Here is a 21,033-nt window from a genome sequence, read left to right as displayed (position 1 = left end):
TTAAAAAGAAATTTTGAAAAAAAGGGGGGAGATATTTTCGAAAATTAGAGAGAGAGAGTTAGTTAGGTAGTTTTGAAAAAGGTAAGAAACAAACAAAAAGTTAGTTAGTTAGTTGAAACAAATTTTGAAAAGATAAGAAGTTAGGAAGTTAGAAAAGATATTTTGAAATCAAATTTTTGAAAAAGATAAGATAAGAAGATATTTTTGAAATTAGTTTTTGAAAAAGATTTGATTTTTAAAATCACAATTAATGACTTGATTCACAAGAAATCACAAGATATGATTCTAGAACTCAAAGTTTGAATCTTTCTTAACAAGTAAGTAACAAACTTGAAATTTTTGAATCAAAACATTAATTGGTGATGTTATTTTCGAAAATTATGTGATAAAGATAAGAAAAAGATTTTTGAAAAACATTTTTATAATTTTCGAAAATAACTAAGAGAAATGAAAAAGATTTGATTTTTGAAAAAGATAAGATTTTTAAATTGAAAATTTGATTTGACTCATAAAAATAACTAGATTTTAAAAATTTTTGAAAAAGTCAAATCTAATTTTCGAAATTTTAAGAGAGAAAAAGGGAAATATATTTTTTTTTATTTTTGAATTTTTATGATGAGAGAGAAAAACAAGAAAAATGATGCAATGCATGAAAGTTATGGATCAAAATAATGAATGCATGCAAGAATGCTATGAATGTCAAGATGAACACCAAGAACACTATGAAGATCATGATGAACATCAAGAACACATTTTTGAAAAATTTTTTAATGCAAAAAAAACATGCAAGACACCAAACTTAGAATTCTTTAATGCTTAGACATAAAGAATTCAGGAATGCATATGAAAAACAAGAAAAGACACAAAACATGCAAATGCAAAGATCAAACAAGAAGACTTACCAAGAACAACTTGAAGATCATGAAGAACACTATGAATGCATGAATTTTTTCGAAAAATGCAAGATGAACATGCAATTGACACCAAACTTATAACATGACTCAAGACTCAAACAAGAAACACAAAAAAATATTTTTGATTTTTATGATTTTCTAATTTTTTTGTATTTTTATTTTATATTTTTCAAAAATCAATTTGAAAAAGAAAAATAAGGATTCCAAAATTTTTAATATGAATTCCAGGAATCTTATGCTCTTCAGTCTAAAGCTCCAATCAAAGGGTCAGGCATGGCTTAATAGCCAGCCAAGCTTTAGTATGTAAATTACATCCATTGAGGTGATTAGTTGAAGACCAATCCCAAAGCAGTTTGGGTATGGCTTTACAGCCAGATAGGATTCAACATGTTTCATGAAACACTAGAATTCATTCTTAAAAATTCTGAAAAAAAATATATTTTTGAAAACATTTTTTTTTTAAAAATTTTTTTTGAAAACAAAGGAGAAATTTTTGAAAGATTTTTGAAAACTTTTTGAAAAGAAAACAAAAAGAAAGTTACCTAATCTGAGCAACAAGATGAACCGTCAGTCGTCCAAACTCGAACAATCCCCGGCAACGGCGCCAAAAACTTGGTATGCGAAATTGTTACTCAGGTTGTGAATTAGTACATATCTTCACAACTTCGCATAACTAACCAGCAAGTGCACTGGGTCGTCCAAGTAATACCTTACGTCAGTAAGGGTCGAATCCCACGGAGATTGTTGGTATGAAGCAAGCTATGGAGGATAGAAATAGTTATGTAGTTTTCGAAATTTAATAATCAAAGAAGGATAGAAATACTTATGTAAATCATTGGTGAGAATTTCAGATAAGTGTATGGAGATGCATTCGTTCCTCTGAACCTCCGCTTTCCTGCTGTCTTCATCCAACCAGTCTTACTCCTTTCTATGGCTGGCTTTATGTAAGGATGTCACTGGTGCCAATGGCTACTTTCAATCCTCTCGGGAAAATGGTCCAAATGCTCTGTCACAGCATGGATAATCGTCTGGAGGCATCACCCTTGTCGTTGGTTGCATCCTATTCCTCTCTGTAAAAATGGTCCGATGCGTTGTCACTGCATGGCTAATCATCTTGGAGGTTCTCGATCATACTGGAATAGAATTTACTATCCTTTTGCGTCTGTCACTACGCCCAGCACTCACGAGTTTGGAGTTCGTCACAGTCATTCAATCCCAGAGTCCTACTCGGAATACCACGGACAAGGTTTAGACTTTCCGGACTCTCATGAATGCCGCCATCAATCTAGCTTATACCACGAAGATTCCGATTAAGAGATCTAAGAGATACTCATTCAATCTAATGTAGAACGGAAGTGGTTGTCAGGAATGCGTTCATAGGGAATGATGATGATTGTCACATTCATCACATTCAGGTTGAAGTGCGAATGAATATCTTAGAAGCGAAATAAGATGAATTGAATAGAAAACAGTAGTACTTTGCATTAATCTTTGAGGAACAGCAGAGCTCCACACCTTAATCTATGGAGTGCAGAAACTCTACCGTTGAAAATACATAAGTAATGATGAAGTTCATTGGTCTCGGCCCCAGAGGGGAACCGGAGTAACCAAGACTCCGAATACAATGATAAAAAGGTTCTATTTATAATAAACTAGTCACTAGGGTTTACAAAAGTAAGTAATTGATGCATAAATCCACTTCCGGGGCCCACTTGGTGTGTGCTTGGGCTGAGCTTGAAGTCTACACGTGGAGAGGTCATTCTTGGAGTTGAACGCCAGCTTTTGTGCCATTTTGGGCGTTGAACTCTACTTTGCAACTTGTTTCTGGCGCTGGACGGCAGAATTGGGCAGAGAGCTGGCGTTAAACGCCAGTTTGCATCATCTAAAATTCGGCACAGTATGGACTATTATATATTGCTGGAAAGCCCTGGATGTCTACTTTCCAATGCAATTGGAAGCGCGTCATTTTGAGTTCTTTAGCTCCAGAAAATCCATTTTGAGTGCAGGGAGGTCAGAATCCAACAGCATCAGCAGTTCTTCTTCAACCTCTGAATCTGATTTTTGCTCAAGTCCCTCAATTTCAGCCAGAAAATACCTGAAATCACAGAAAAACACACAAACTCATAGTAAAGTCGAGAAATGTGAATTTAACATAAAAACTAATGAAAACATCCCTAAAAGTAACTAGATTCTACTAAAAACATACTAAAAACAATGCCAAAAAGCGTATAAATTATCCGCTCATCACAACCCACTACGGTGATTTTGCGGATATGGTGATAGAGTGGAGGATAATTGATGAACTGAATTCCTGCGCGATCTAAAATTTTCTAAAAATAAATCTTCGTTGCAAGTATAGCTTCTAAACCGGCAAGGAATCCCTTTCGTACAAACGTTTGGTTGTCACAAGGAACAAACCCCATAAAATTTATAAACCGAAGTATTTAAACCTCGGGTCATCTTCTCAAGGAATTGCAGGGAAGTATGATTTATTATTGGTTATGAAAAATGGTATTTTTGGGTTTTGAAAAGGTTTGAACAAGCAATTTAATTGATAAGAAAAATGAATTAATAATTAATAAAACTCTTGGCAAGGTATGAGAACTGGAATTCCTATCCTAGTTATCCTTATCAATGGTGATGATAATTGGGTTTTAATCCCACTTAGTTAACCTTTACTAAAGCAAAGGAAAGTCAAGTGGACTAATTAGTTTGATCCTCAAGTCCTAGCCAACTCCTAAGAAAGGACTAGAGTTATCGGAATTCAATTCAATCAGCAAAAATAACAATTATCAATCACGATGAGTTTGATAACTCAAGAGTCTCCAATAAATTAATTAAAGCCAAGAATATAAAAAGCTAAATAAGAATCATAAATCTGAAATACCTCAATTGCATTAATAAAAGAAAATCAATCTAAACATAAAGAGTTCATAAGCCAAATTGGTAACATAAGTCAGATACGAATAAAAGCATTAGAATAAATAAAAATATAAAAGGAATATTGAACCTGAGAAGAAGTTGAAATCCTAAATCCTTTAAGAGGAATCCTAATCCTAAAACCTAAGAGAGAGGAGAGAACCTCTCTCTCTAAAAACTACATCTAAATCTAAAATTATGTAAATTGAATAATGGAAGACTTGTTTATGAATGGATGCATTCCCCCACTTTATAGCCTCTAATCTATATTTTTTGGGCTAAAAACTGGGTCAAAAATAACCCAGAAATCACCTCCAGCGTATTCTGGTACGTACAGGTCGCGGGAAAGTAACGTGGAAGCGTCGTCCACGCGTTTGCGTGGATTGCGTTTATGCCAGGTCATGCGTCCGCGTGATCCACGTGTTTGCGTCACCTGGCTTCGAGGAAGCTATGGCAAATTATATATTGTTGCGAAGCCCTGAATGTTAGCTTTCCAACGCAACTGGAACCGCGTCATTTGGACCTCTTTAGCTCAAGTTATGGTCGATTTAGTATCAAGAGGTCAGGCTGGACAGTTTTAGCAGTTCCTTCAGTTTCTCGTATTCCTTCCACTTTTGCATGCTTCCTTTCCATCCTCTAAGCCATTCCTGCCCTGTAATCCCTGTAATCAATTAACGCACATATCAAGGTATCGAATGGTAATAAGAGAGGATTAATATTAGCAAATATAAGGCCAAAGAAGCATGTTTTCAATCATAGCACAAAATCAAGAAGGAGAATGTAAAACATGCATTTTGTATGAACAAATGTATGAAAGATTGATAAAATCCACTCAATTGAGCACACGATAAACCATAAAATAGTGGTTTATCAATAATTTTCCTTATGTTTTATTTCACTTTACTTTTGCTGTAGTTTTTCTCTCACCTTTTGTATTTTATTTTAGACTTTATGGCCTTAGAGGCTTGAAATGAGAGATAAGTTGTATAAGTTGTTTTAAACTTCTAAAACTCTTTTGTATTTCAGTTTGACTAGCCGGCCTAAACTCCACAAGCTGTGACTAGTCCTCTTTTTGGTATATCATACTTATATATATATATATATATATATATATATATATATATATATATATATATACATAGTTAATTTAATTATTACCTTGTGTATCTTGGAACTATCTACAAGGTTATATATATTATGTCTTGTTCTGTTCGTGCCTATGTGTTTAGTTATCGTGTGTGAATGCTTCACATTTTATAATTCCGTTTTATGCGACTTTGAATTTTATTCCTTCATCGGGCTTCTAGTTATATAAATTCTTGGACATATATTATATATTAAAAGTTTTAGAACTGTCGTGGCACTTTGTTATCCTTTGTTTTACGGCTAGAGGTAAGGTTTGGGATAATGGGATGTTACACACTTGTCGGTTCAGTTGTGGTATTCGAAATTCTGCACCACAGGGCATGCCACACGCCTTCGATAGGCAATCTAGGACCAAGAAAGAAGCATGGCGTGCAACATGCCAATGGAGGGCTTGCCACACGCCAAAGGTGGACACCTTCAGGCCAAGACACAAAGTGGCGTGCAGCACGTCAAGCTTGGGCATGCCACACGCCAGAGATGGATACTTCCAGGGACCAATTATAAGGGACGTGCCATTCTTACACGCCTTCGAAGACTCCTCCAAACTGGAAGTTGGCGTGCCACACGCCAAGGTGCATGTTCCTAGGGATAAAATTTTGATGGCGTGCAACATGCCAAAGGCGTTCGTGCCATATGCCCAAGTTGACAAGCCCAATTACCACTCTAAGCCCATAATGCTGAAGAATTGAATCACCAAGATTTGAACCTGAATTACAAGGAAGATCACTAGTTAATTAAGAGTCATTAAGAAAGGATTCGATTTGCGTTAGATTTGATTCTGTTTTGATTTTGTTTGAATTTGAATTTTAGGTTTAGGTATTAAATAATTCCAATGACTTAGTCCACGGATCATAGACCGCACACCACACTTTACAGTTTTGTATTCATTCCACCATTAGCATCTAATCTCCTCTGCTAAGGTTAGGAAATTTGTTCATCTTTTTATGAATTATCAATCTAACTGTTTTGCTTTATTTAATTAAGGTTTATGCTTTTATCTATTTCATGATTGAGTTTTTGTTCTTCATCCCTAAAGATTTAGAATTGTTGAAAAAAATTCTAACTATGTTTTGGATTCTAAATATTGTTTTGAAAAAAAGTAATATTGGAATTAGCTTGAAAACTCTTTCTCATGACTTTTTTATTTAACTAGGAATAGTGTTTCAAAGAACATGTGACACTTTATGATTTTCAATTGCCCTAGTTTGAATAAGTGACATAAAATTCAGATTAGAAAACTTTTGGAAATCATTCTTTCTTGTAAGTTTCAATTGTTTATGACTAGCTTGGATAAGTGACATATAATTCAACCTAAGGACTATTGATAAATCCATATTTCATGGTATTTATATGCTTTAAATGAGTGAAATTTGTCGACTTCTTGATAAACCCCAATTTCGTGGTTTATCTTGTGCTTAATTTGGGGGATTTTATCAACTTTTTCCACATTTATTCAATGAAATAGCATGGTTTTATAATTCTCCCTTAATTTATGCTTAAGTGTGAAAACATACTTTTTAGGCTTTAAAATAGCTAAATTTAACTCACTTTAATTCCACTCGGCACCTTGATATGTTTGTTAAGTGATTTCAAGTTTAGAAGGCAAAGATTGGATTGAAAGAATGAAGGAAAAGCATGTAAAGTGGGAGAACTCATGAAGAAATGAAGGAACTGCAAAGCTGTCAATCCTGACCTCTTCGTACTAAAATGATCATAACTTGAGCTATAGAGGTCCAAATGAGGCGGTTCTAGTTGCGTTAAAAAGCTAACATCTGGGGCTTCAAAATGATATAAAATTTGTCATAGTTTCCAGGCTTTTAAAGATGCGTACACGTGCATCACACGTACGCATGGGAAGCTGCACGTGACTCACTAAAGGCAACTCGTGGCCAGCGATTTCTGAAGCATTTTGGGCCCAATCCAACTCATTTCTGATGCTATTGAACCCAAGGATTGAAGAAGGAATGAACCAAGTAGCCATAGTTTAGTTTTCATCATGTTTTAAGGTAGAATTCTAGAGAGAGAGGCTCTCTCCTCTCTCTAGATTTAGGATAGAAATTAGGGTAAAGTTAGGTTAATCTCTCTCAAATTTATCTTTCAATCCTTGTTTTGATTTCAATTCTCTTTACATTTTATTGTTCTATTGTTTCAATCTTCTTAGTTTTCCTTGTTAATTTCTTAGTTTGCTCTCTTTTATGTTGATGAACAATTGTTGGATCTTGATTTCTTTTTAATGCAATTTTATGTTTCTATGTTCTTTTTATGTTCATTTTAATTGCTATTGTTGATTTCTTGCTTGTGGTAGTCATGGGTTTTTTTAATTCTTATATTTGGTGATGTTTACTTTTCTTGCACTCTAGGTGTTTGATGAAATGTTTCATCTAGTTTTTGAGTAGTTTTCTTTACTCTTGGCCTAGGCTAAGGGAATTGAGTGACCTTGAGTCATTGGGTCTCATTGAAATGGTGACTTGAGAATCCTTAGTGATCAATTTAATAACCATTGACTCTAGCCTACTACTAAGTTAATTAGTAGCTAGGTTAGAACCTATGGATTGATGTTGATCAAGCCATTTGATATGCTTCAAGCATAGAAATAGACTTAATGAGCTCGGTTCCTCATAGTTGTCAATATATGGTTTGTAGACAAGGATGGTGATCTCAATTACCTATGTCTAGCCAAGAGTTCTTTTCCTTTATTTTATTAGTTAATTGTCATTTACTTTCTTGTTATTTACTTTTCTTGCTAATTATAAATCAAACCCCCTTGAATCTTCATAGCCAATAATTAAATACTTCATTGCAATTTCTTGTGAGACAACCCAAGGTTTAAATACTTTGATTAATTCTTATTGGGGTTTGTACTTGTGACAACTCAAATTTTTTATGTGAGAATTGTTTGTTGGTTTGGAACTATGCTTACAACGAAGTTCTTATTTCTATAAGAGAAATTCTAAACCGACACGACAATTTCTTCATTATTAAAATGGCACCATTGCCGGGGTATTGCAATGGTGCTCTGTTATTGGCTATTGTATATATTGTGAATATGTTTGCCCTTTTGCTTCTTTGTTAGTTGTTGCTAGTTGTAGGACTTGTTTTCTTTATTTCTTGTTAGCTTTTGTTTTTGTTTTCTCTTGTCACCATGAATTCTCATCACTTTGGCTATGAGTGTGGTTCAAACTATGTTGTAGGAAATGGAAGCTTTAATGAGGATTTGCATCAAGGATTTGGAGATCAAAGGTGAAAGGAGCCCTAAGCTTATGGACAATCCTCTTGGCAACAACCTCCTTCCGAATCAAGTTTGACAAGGGTGCTTGGAGATATGACTACTCTCCCACGGAGATGCGCAAGGACCAAAAGGCATTTTATTCCATCCAAGCCGTTCAAGCGTCACCCCAACATGACTACTCTCCGGATTCTTATGGGTATAATCCTAATCCTAATGCATACCAATCTAATGTATGTGACGACCCTTATTGTGATTGTCAACCACAACCATCACATACATATAACCCATTCCCCCAACATAGTTTTGAACCACCATACTCACAAGCCTCATACCACCAAACACCTCCATATGATCCTAATCCATATCCACCATACCAACCACCTTGTGAACCATATGAACCATATGAAGAATCACCCCAATTCAACCCCCAATACCCTCAAGAACCACCACTTGCATGTTATTATCAAGATGAGCCACCTCCAATGTATGAGAACTATCAACCACAAGATGAATCACCTCCCATATTTGAAAAAGTCATGGCTCAGTTTGCCAAAATCACGGCCACCTTGGAATCATGGGACCCATGCAACAAGCAAAGCATCTCCACGGATGAATGTGAGGAATCAACCAAAGAGTGGAGCATGAAGGAGATTCTAGAATCCCAACATGAGGACAAGAAAATGGGGCATGTCTTGCAACAAGTGGAGGAGGAAGAGATTGTTAAAGAAGAAGAAGTGGTTGAAGAGCTAGGCAAAATTGAATAAGAGGTGGATTTCAAGCTTGAAGACACTTTCACACCAGGTGATGTTGTTGATGATTTTGTGGAAGTTGTTGAACTTTCTTCCAATGAGCTTGAATTTAGTGTTGAGGAGGGTAATGCGCAACCTTCAAGGCATAGTATGAATGATGAACGATTGGAAGAGGTTGAGCAAGAAGCAAGCTCCATCATTGAAGATGATTCCACACCAACCAATGTGTCTTTTGAAATTGGTGAACCTACCTCATTGTGTTATGAAATTGATGACAAGGAGGACCGTGCACAACCTCCGACACATGATTTGAGCAATGAGGGGTGTATAGAAGAAGTTCGTGAGCAAGAAAGTGAACTTAGAGAAGCTTGCAAAGAGGTGGAAGTTGCAAAGGAAGACCACAAGGGAATTGATCTCGCATTGGCTAAGTGTGGGGAGGTCCCCCTTCCTAAGTCACCATCATCCAACACAACATTTAAGTGGGTAAAATTCCTATCCTTAAGCTTTACTTTCTCACTTGAATATGGTTTGGCTAAAAATGATGGTCAACATAGAGCTCTTTGCGGAGTAAAGAGTAGGAGGGAGTTGTGTAGTTATGTAGTGGTTAGAAACATCACTCCAAGTTCATGATGGTTGCATGCCCAAAGTTGAATAGCAATGGTTGGTGTAGAACCAAATTACATGGGTCTAGGAGAATGTTTAGATGCTTAATTGAGAATTCACAAGTCTTGTCACCCAAATTTAACTATGGTAGTCAACAAGAAGATGGGTGCAAGAACAAGGTTTGGGATCCCAGAATTTATTTCAACAATCAAAACTCTTGGGGCCTTGTCATTTACTTAAGCTTACTTGAAGGCCTTGTGCGCCTAATTTGGGATCCCGGAGGCTATTAGAAATGCAAGCATTGGTGGGAATTCAAGGAAGAGTTCAAGAATAAGCCACCATGACAAGGAGCTTCCCAAATATCCAACTTAAGGACTTAAACTAAAAGTGTTAGGTGGGAGACACCCCACCATGGTAACCTCTTTCCATTCTCTTGTATATATAATCAATGAATAAATTGAGTTGCCATTGTAGGTAGTTTTTCCTATTTTCTATACTCTTATACATTTTGCTTTGATTGATAGATTTCTTGTTAGATTTATGTTTTGTTTAGAATAGTTATTGTTAGATTATATTTTACTTGAAATGTAAGTTTTATGTGTCTTGTATTTGACAATTTTTCAAAAACCAAAAAATTTGTTGTTAAATTTTAATTTTGATTGTTTGTTTTAGAATTCTTGTAGACTAGGAGAGTACCCTGTTTTTGTTTTCATATATAAAAAAAAAGGGGGGGGGGGGGAGGGGCTAGGCATGTGTACGCGTGCTCGACGCTTACGCGTCGATGCGTCAACATGGCTCCATATATGGAACCCAAGAGTTGCGCGAACACCACGCGTACACTGCGCAAAACACACAGCTGCACCCATGCGTACGCGTACATCATGCGTACGCGTCAATTTACACTCTCACCATCCACGCTCAAGCATACAGGACGCTTATGCGTCACTTGTCCATCCTGCCTCCCACGCGCGCGCGCACATGGCGCACACGCGTTGATTCTGCACCCTGCCTCCCCTGTTTTCTGCTCTGTTTTCTTTTCCACTCCTCTCTTTTTTTCTTTCTTCTTTCTCCTTTCTTCTTCTTTCCTTTTCTTTTCTTCTCTCCTTTCCTCTTCTTTCTTCTTCCTTTTCTTACTTTCTCTCTTCCTCCCTTTTCAAATTTTCACTTCTCATTTTTCTTATTTTTCATTCTCTTTCATATGTTGCATTTGCTTATTATCATCCATTGTATCTTAATTTGGTTCTTATAACTTGTTTTTAGTTTCTTTTCTAAATTTCTTATTTTTATAATAGCGCTGAATTCTCTTACTCAATTGTTGAGAATTTCTTGGTTAATCTTGGTGCTTCTAGACTTGTTTGATATTGATGGGTAATAAAATTTCTAATTCAATGCTTAACCTTTGATGATCTTTGTATCCTTTGTGCATTGATATGAGCTTACATGTCTTTCATGACCCACTATTTCTTGTTTGAACTTGATGCTCGACATGCTCTTCATGTCATTCACTCATGCTTTGACTTTACTCTTGCATCAAGTATTAGTTGATATGCCCTGTGCCTATATTGCTTTCTCACTCACATGCGTAGCTAACATGTAGTGATAACCCTACTTTTATTTGGCTTTAGCCCCCCGCCTATGTTCTATTTGCTTTGATATCCTTGTTGTAGGCTTAATTTTCTTTCTTTTTCTTTTCTTTTAGGTTGGCCACCAAAAGAGGAAAAGGAAAAGCTTCTAAATGGGACAACAAACAAGTTCACCCGCACAACCTTTTGAAGGAGCTCATCAATTGTAGCAACCCGTCCACCTTGCTCTTCTTTGTATGCACCGAGGACGGTGCAATCTTCAAGTGTGGGGAGATCGTCCGACCGATCTCCATGGGTAACAATTTCCTTTTTCAACACCAATTTTTAATTTTCTTTGTAGTTATTTGTTGCATTGCATGTTAGGGTGCATGTAAGTAGAATTTGTACATATTTTTACCACTTCCTTTTTATGTTAGGACTACTTGGTTAGGGTGATGATTTCTTTTCTAAGAAAACTATTTTAGGGTACCCTACCAATTTGGAAAAAAAAATTTTGTTGAACTTGCTTGAAGAATTTGTTTTGGAACATGATTTTTGAGCTAAGAACACAAGCATGTGAGTTTTGAGTCCAATTGCGTGGTTACATCTTATAACCACTTATTTTCATTCTTGTGTGCATTATTCTCTTCCTATGATTGTAATCTTTGATTTGTTTTATTCTTTATGTCCATTATTCCATGTATACATGTATTTGTATGATTGAGGCCATCATTTCATTTAGCTCACTTACCTAAATGGCCTACCTTTCATCAACTATTGTTAGCCAATTTTGAGCATATTTAATCCATTTTGTTCTTGATGTTAGCACATCACTACCCCTAAGTGAAAAACAATAAATGTCCCTTAATTTGGATCTTTGAATTAGCTTAGGCTAGTGAGGATATGTATCATTTGGGTATGGAAAACTTGGGACATTGGTTGAGGTAAAAGTGTTGTTGAAAATTATGGGATTGGGTACATGCTTATGCATTAAATATGTAAAACCATATACATTGATACGTTTGTATATACTTTTGAAAAAGAAAAAAAATGTAGAAAAATAGAAAAAAAATAAAAGAAACAAAAATATAAAAAAAAAGGCAATAAAAAGGGGACAAAAATGCCTCAAAGTAAAGTAACAATAACAATGCATATGGAATGTGAATTAAAGAGAATGCATGAGTATGTGAAAAAAGTGGGAATCATGGATAGCTAGGTATTGTATTAGAATTGTATAGGTTGTCATATGTGTTTGGTGAGAGCTTAGGTTAATAAAAAATTCAAATTTCAAGCTCATTTGACCATATACATCCCTACCTTTACCCTAGCCAACCTATGAATAAGTCCTCATGATCAATGTATGCATGAATTGAATAATTGTTGATTGTTAGATGAAAAACAAATCATGGAAAGCATGATTAGAAGAGAATTGAGTGATCGATCCTATACACTAGAGCGACTAGAGCGGATATACTTTCGGTGAGGGTTCGATGCTCAATTCCTTGTTTCCGGCTTTCATGAGCTTTCTTCTTGCAAGTCTATTTGAACTTCATTTTGATATTTGAATTGGTAGGATTCATGAATCATCATATGATCTTAGCCCTACTTGTTCATACATGCTCTTGAAGATTGATTTGTTTTTGACCAAGTAGGTAGAATCATTTTGCATTTAGTTGCATTAATATAGATAGGTGCATATAGTTTATTTGCATTGAATAAATGTTCATACCCCTTTTCTTGTCCTTCTTTATTCTTAGCATGAGGACATGCTTGGTTTAAGTGTGGAGAAGTTTGATAAACCCCAATTTTGTGGTTTATCTTGTGCTTAATTTGGGGAGATTTTATCAACTTTTCCCACATTTATTCAATGAAATAGCATGGTTTTGTTATTCTCCCTTAATTTGTGCTTAAGTGTGAAAACATGCTTTTTAGGCTTTAAAATAGCTAAATTTAACTCACTTTAATTCCATTCGGTGCCTTGATATGTTTGTTAAGTGATTTCAAGTTTAAAAGGTAAAGATTAGATTGAAGGAATGAAGGAAAAGCATGCAAAGTGGGAGAACTCATGAAGAAATAAAGGAACTGCAAAGTTGTCAATCCTGACCTCTTTGTACTAAAATGATCATAACTTAAGCTACAGAGGTCCAAATGAGGCGGTTCTAGTTGCGTTAGAAAGCTAACATCCAGAACTTCAAAATGATATAAAATTTGTCATAGTTTCCTGGCGTTTAAGGATGCGTACGCGTGCATAACGCGTACACGTGGGAAGCTGCACGTGACTCACTAAAGGCAACTCGTGGCCAGCGATTTCTGAAGCATTTTGGGCCCAATGCAACTCATTTATGATGTTATTGAACCCAAGAATTGTAGGGAGAATGAACCAAGTAGCCATAGTTTAGTTTTCATCATGTTTTAGGGTAGAATTCTAGAGAGAGAGGCTATCTCCTCTCTCTAGATTTAGGATAGAAATTAGGGTTTTAGGTTAATCTCTCTCAAATTTATCTTTCAATCCTTGTTTTGATTTCAATTCTCTTTACATTTTATTGTTCTATTGTTTCAATCTTCTTAGTTTTCCTTGTTAATTTCTTAGTTTGCTCTCTTTTATGTTGATGAATAATTGTTGGATCTTGATTTCTTTTTAATACAGTTTTATGTTTCTATGTCCTTTTTATGTTCATTTTAATTGCTATTGTTGATTTCTTGCTTGTGGTAGTCATGGGTTTCTTTAATTCTTACATTTGGTGATGTTTACTTTTCTTGCACTCTAGGTGTTTGATGAAATGTTTCATCTAATTTTTGAGTAGTTTTCTTTACTCTTGGCCTAGGCTAAGGGAATTGAGTGACCTTAAGTCATTGGGTCTCATTGAATTGGTGATTTGAGAACCCTTAGTGGTCAATTTGATAAGCATTGACTCTAGCCTACTACTAAGTTAATTAGTAGCTAGGTTAGAACCTATGCATTGATGTTGATCAAGCCATTTGATATGCTTCAATCATAGAAGTATACTTAATGAGCTCGGTCCCTCATAGTTGTCAATATATGGTTTGTAGACAAGGATGGTGATCTCAATTACCTATGTCTAGCCAAGAGTTCTTTTCCTTTATTTTATTAGTTAATTGTCATTTACTTTCTTGTTATTTACTTTTCTTGCCAATTATAAATCAAACCCCCTTGCATCTTCATAGTCAATAATTAAATACTTCATTGCAATTCCTTGTGAGACAACCCGAGGTTTAAATACTTCGGTTAATTCTTATTGGGGTTTGTACTTGTGACAACTAAAATTTTTGATGTGAGAATTGTTTGTTGATTTGGAGCTATGCTTACAACGAAGTTCTTATTTCTATAAGAGAAATTCTAAACTGACTCGACAATTTCTTCATTATCACTTCTCTCACGTTTATTTATTGAAATTGCATGCTTATATGATTTTCTCCTAATTGTACTTAAGTGACTAAAGCATGGTTTTTTAGGCCTTTAATTGATTAATTTATTTCACTTTTGACGCCATTCGATGCCTTGATATATGTGTTCAAGTGTTTCAAGTCCTATAGGGCAAGGAGGCTTGGAAAAGTAAAGAAGAGGGCATGCAAAAGCAAGGAATCTTGAATATTTAAAATTTTAAAGTTTTGAAGTTTCAAAAGTCTCGCGTACGTGGATCCCTGCTGCACATGCGGAACACCAAAAGTGTGCCTCATTAAAGGAACACGTAGGTGGCAATTTCTAGAGCTCTCTGGGCCCATTTTCAAGGCTAAGCTGAGGCTAATTGACTGGGGAATGGAAGGAGATGTATACACACACTTATACTTAGGAAATTCTTTAGTTTTTGGTGATAAGTTTTTAGTTTTTCTAGAGAGAAAAATTTCTCCTTCTCTCTAGGGTTTCTTAGGATTATCAATATTTCGCTACTGAATTGTGGTTTGGATCTTGTTTTATTTTAGTTATCTTCTTAATTTGTAGTCATTGCACTCTCAATTTCCTAGTTTATTTGTTAGTTACTCAATTTTGTTACTTATGACCATAGTTTGATACTATTGTGAATATTAAATTTTCTTTAATTGGATTTGAATTTTATGTTCTTTCTATGTTTATTATAGCCTTTGGTAGTGATTATATGTAGTTAGTGGTTTTAATTTCCATTTATTTTGCAACTTACCAATGTCTTTATTATAGCCTTTTGATTAAATGTTTCCTTTGATTATGGAGTAGTTTTTCACACTCTTGGCCTAGGTTAAAGGTATTGGGTGATCTTGAGTCATTGTGTCTAATTGTATCGATAATGTGGGCTTTCTATTTGTTAAATTGATACCCATTGACACTAGTACTCTATTAAGCCAATTAGTAGTTAGATTAGGACTTATGAATTGATGTTGACTATACCTATTTGACTTGCCTCAAGCATAAAGGTAGACTTAATAGGATTGATTCCTCACAATTGTCATTATATGATTGTTAGACAAGGATGGTGACCCTTTTTTTTTATACCTTAGCCAAGAGTCTTTTACACTTACACTAAAATCCAAAAATCTTCTTTGATCATTTTTTGTTTTAGCTATTTCTATTTAGTTTAATTAGTTTTTTTTAGAATAGATTTTAATTTATATCATGCCTTGTTAATTCCATAATTGCTTAGTTGATAATTCCATCGTCCTTGCTTTCGTTTCTTGCAGTTTAAGTTTCTCGCATATTTAGCTTTATAGTTTACTTTCTTGTTTTTGCTTATCAACCCCGATTATCCCAACCAACATTTACTTTCTTGTTTATTTACACAACTGCACATCCTAAGAAGGACAAATCGGGAGTAATACTCTCAGCTATTTTGATTCGAATTAGGTTAAACATGTGTCAACCAAACTAAACTTTGACAGCGCTAGTTACCAGTTTGGAATTGTACTTGCGATGAATTCTAAACCGGTCATTAGAGGCTCGTCAAGTTTTTTGCTTTTGATTTATGTTTTTATAATGCATGAACTTATGGTTTCCAAGTTGAATGACTAGGTCACAACCGGATCCTAGCTTAGCCGCATTTGATTCTGAAATTGAAAGAACTTTACTTCACATTTGGCAAGCTAAGCGTTAGTTGGATTATACGGCTAGTGCATTGGCCCCCTTTGAGGAACATCCCGATACACTAGTTCATCCGATAGTGATCTGGACTCTTCACTCAACGAAGGGACATCTTATTCTTCTGTTGGAACCGCTGACATACCTGATGCGTGAGTATCTCTCCTATCTTTTCTTAGTAATTTAGATGTGGATTTGTTGAGTTTTTATGAGATTTTGGTGTTTTAGACCCTCATGGATGCTACTTTAAGTTGTATTGCTATTTTGTTGATTATAGGTAAAGTTCGGGTGAGTTTGACAGAATTTGTGCAGAAGAAAAGGGAAAAAATGGGTGCTGTCAAGCTGGCGCTAAATGCCACTACCCGGCTTTTAGTGCCACAAGCCTCGTACTTCGTGCAAGCATTTGTAAAGCTGGCACCAAATGCCACGACTTGGCATTTAGTACCAGGTGCCTCGTAAATCATGCAACAACTCTATGAAGGTGGCACTAAACGCCACTATCCGACGTTTAGCGCCAGCTGACCCAAAAAGCTGGAGTTGCATTCTATTTTGTGGCGCTAAACGCAACTACTCGGCGTTTAGCGCCAGGCCCATGTCAAGCAATTCCATGGAAGAAATTTTTATTTTTAATTTAATAGTTAAAATTAAAAAAAATATAATTTTTGGGTTTTTAGAATTTTTATTTTATATCAATTAGGATTAGATATAAAAGGAGAAAAGATTCAGCCCTTCGGTTCTCTTCTGTTCTTCTTCCTCATTTTGCAATTTACACTTTGAGAACTCAAGATTTTTCTCTGAGTCATGAGTAACTAAACCTCCATTGTTAAGGTTTGGAGCTCTGTTTATTTTAATGTATTAACACTATTGTCATTTTATTCTTAATGAATGCACTTATTTAAAATCAATGATTGATTTCGTTCTTCATCCTAGGAACTAGAGTATATTGGAAGATAACTCTTTTATTATTTGAATTCTTGTTGAATCTTGGAGAAGTTATATTACTAGAGTTACAGCTTGAAATCAATGCCTCACAACTCTCTAATTATCTGGATTGAACATGATACGCGATATATAATCACCTCATTTTTAGGTACTTAGGGCTTGTGTGGCTCATAAACTAGAATTGGACATAATCTTCTAATTTAAATTAAGTGACCAAGGAATTCACAATTGATTGAGTTAGAAGAGATTAGATTACTAAGAAATTAGGGTTTAATCACTTAAGGTTTGCTATGAATTGAATCTTTGCTTGATTAAAGTAGTTGATATGAATTGTTAATCCCGAAATTTAAACATCTCCAAAGCCTTAACTATTTTCTCATACTATTTTCACCAACCATTCACTGTTTGCTTTCTTGCATTTTTTTACTGTTTTATGCTACTTGAACTTGAAACCACTCAGTTTAGCGTGTCTAACTAGTCTAATCACTCAACCATTGTTGCTTAATCCATTAATCCTCGTAGGATCGACACTCACTCACCTGAGTTATTAATATGATATGACCCGGTGCACTTGCCGGTTAGTTTGTGGTATTCAAAATCCGCATAAAGTTTTTGGCGTTATTGCCGGGGATTAACTGTGATTGATAACTACCCGTTGTTTGATTACCTAGATTGGACATTTTCTTGTTTTAATTTTCTTCTTTTTCTTCCTTAATTTTCGTAATTTCTGTGTTAATTTTCTTTAGTTTTATTCAATTTATTTTCTTATTTTTCCTTTCTTAGTTTTGAAAATTTTTCTTTCTTTTATTCATTTTATTTTATTTCTTTTACCCAGTTACCTCATTGAGAATTCTCTTCACTCTGACGTAGAGATTTTCACTTTTTCTTGTTTTCTATATGTTTATGAGTAGGAACAAGGATAAGGAACCTCTTCTCAAGTTTGATCCTGAGATTAAAAGGACTATTAGAAGACATCAATAGTAGGCTAAAGCTTATAGAGCTGCTGGAAGTCTCAAGGACAATTTTGAGGAAGAAGCTGAAAAAATTACTATGGAGTCAAATAACAATAACATTGTTGCTCCTAATGCTCCTGAGCAACCTTGGAGAACTCTTGGCTCTCACACTGCTCCAAATTTCACTTTCTATGATAATAGCATTGTTGTGCCCCTGTGAATGCTAATAATTTTAAGTTGAAGCCTCAACTCATTACTTTGGTGCAACAAAACTGTCAGTTTCATGGACTTTCGTAGAAAGACCCAAACTTGTTCATCTCTAATTTCCTGTAGAATTGTAATACGGTGAAGACTAATGGAGTCTATTCTGATATTTATCGGTTATTTCTCTTTTTGTTTGTTGTACGGGACCAAACTAAGCAGTGGCTTGATACATAACCTAAGGGGAGCCTGGATACATGGGACAATGTGGTTAGCAGATTTTTTACTAAATTCTTTCTACCTCAGAGGCTGACCAAGCTGAAGATCAATGTTCAGACCTTCAGGCAACAAGGGGTGAATCTCTTTATGATGCTTGGGAGAGATATAAGGTTATGCTCAAAAAGTGCCCTCTCGATATGTTTCTGGACTGGATACAATTGCAAATCTTTTATGATGGGATTACTCAGGCCGCTAGGACTTCTTTGAATAATTCTGTAGGAGGATCTCTTCACATGAAAAAGACCACTGAAGAGGCTCTAGAGTTGATTGAGATGGTTGCTAATAACCAATATTTATACTCTTCTGAGAGAACCGCCATGAGAAAGGGAGTCATGAAACTAGATGCTTTGGATACTATTCTTACTCAAAATAAAGCCATGCCTCAACAAATAAATGCCATTACTCAACACTTGGCTAGATTACAAGTTTCAGCTATTAATACCTAAGATGCTCCTTATGACATGAGTGGCGGATTTTTTCAAGGTGAGAATTATGATTATGGTCAATTTCTCTCTAAACAGGTTAATTACATGGATAATTCCTCCAGACCTCCCAATAATTATCCTTTTTCCAAGACTTACAATCTGAGGTGGAGAAATCACCAAAATTTTGGATCAGAAAATCAATCAGGGTAATTTCCATCAGAGTAATTTCAACAACAACCGTCAGTTTCAGTCCTCTCAATCATACCATGCACCTTCTCATTCTCTAAAACCTTCTGACTTAAAATCTTTAGTTGCAGAACTCTCCAAGAATATTAATAGTTTCATGCAGGAAATCAAAGCTTTAATTAGAAACTTGGAGGTTCAAATGGGTCAGTTAAACAAAAACGTAGCTTTGAAGACTCCTCACACCTTCCCCAGTTATATAGTGCCCAACCCAAGGGAAGAGTGTAAGGCCATACATTTGAGAAGTGGTAAGGTAGCCGGTACAGAGGCACAGGTTAGTGAGGAGCCGATTTAAAAGGAAGCTCCGGAAGAGGCTCAAAACAAAGTAGAGCATGCTGGTGCACGGAATTGTGATCATACTTTTCACAACTCCGGTACAACTAACCAGCAAGTGCACTGATTCGTCCAAGTAATAAAACCTTACGCAAGTAAGGGTCGATCCCACAGAGATTGCCGGCTTGAAGCAAGCTATGGTCATCCTGTAAATCTTTGTCAGGCGGATTCAATTGGTTATGAGTTTTGATAATTGAAAGATAAATAAAACATAAAATAAAATAAAGATACTTATGTAATTCATTGGTGGGAATTTCAGATAAGCGTTTGGAGATGCTTTGTTGCTTCTGAACCTCTGCTTTCCTATTGTCTTTATCCAATCATGCGTGCTCCCTTCCATGGCAAGCTGTATGTTCGTGGATCACCGTTGTCAATGGCTACCATCTGTCCTCTCAGTGAAAATGGTCTAGGCACGGTTTCTGTACGGCTAATCAACTGTCAGATCTCTCGCCTCGGATGAAAAATACCAGGCACAGCTACCGCACGGCTAATCATCTGTCGATTCTTACTTGTGTCGGAATAGGATCTGTCTATCCTTTTGCACACTGTCACTGCGCCCAACATTCGTGAGTTTGAAGCTCGTCACAGTCATCCCATCCCAGATCCTACTCGGAATACCACAGACAAGGTTTAGACTTTCCAAATTTCAGGAATTCTGCCAATTGGTTCTAGCCTCTACCACGAATGTTCTAATCTCACGGATTCGAATGCTCTGTTGTCAGAAGAGGCAAGTCAAATCCGTGAATCAGAGACCCAAGAGACTATACTCCGTCTGTCATCCAATGACTACGTTGAACATCATGTAGACCACTTGTGGTTGTCAGGCACGCGGATCTTGGCTAAGCGAGTAACAAAGATAATGGGTGATTGTCACGGGTCACCCCTTCATTCTGACTTAACTAAATTAAGTACGAGAGTATATCTTGGAGAAGAAGTAAGCGTGAATTGAAAGAGAAACAATAGTACTTGCATTAATTCATGAAGAACAGCAAAGCTCTGCACCTTAATCTATGAGGTGTAGAAACTCCACCGTTGGAAAATACATAAGAGAAAAAGGTCTAGGCATGGCCGAATGGCCAGCCTCCCAAATGTGAAAAATGGCATAAGCCTAAAAGTCCAAAAGATGCAAATACAATAGGAAAGACTAGTATTTATACTAAACTAGTTACTAAGGATTACAGAAAATGAGTAACTAAGTGCAGAGAGTGCATAAATCCATTTCTGGGGCCCACTTGGTGTGTGCTTGGGCTGAGCATTGAGATTTACACGTGCATAGGCCTTTTTTGGAGTTAAACGCCAGCTTGGATGCCAGTTTTGGCGTTTAACTCCAGTTCTGGTGCCAGTTTGGGCGTTTTATGCCAGAAAAGAGTATTTGGCTGGCGTTGAACGCTAGTTTGGGCCATCAAATCTCGGGCAAAGTATGAACTATTATATATTTTTGGAAAGCCCAAGATGTCTACGTTCCAACGC

Source organism: Arachis hypogaea, chromosome 13, assembly GCF_003086295.3.
Source record: "Arachis hypogaea cultivar Tifrunner chromosome 13, arahy.Tifrunner.gnm2.J5K5, whole genome shotgun sequence".
In the NCBI taxonomy this organism is placed as follows: Eukaryota; Viridiplantae; Streptophyta; class Magnoliopsida; order Fabales; family Fabaceae; genus Arachis; species Arachis hypogaea.
This window is presented reverse-complemented; position numbering follows the sequence as displayed.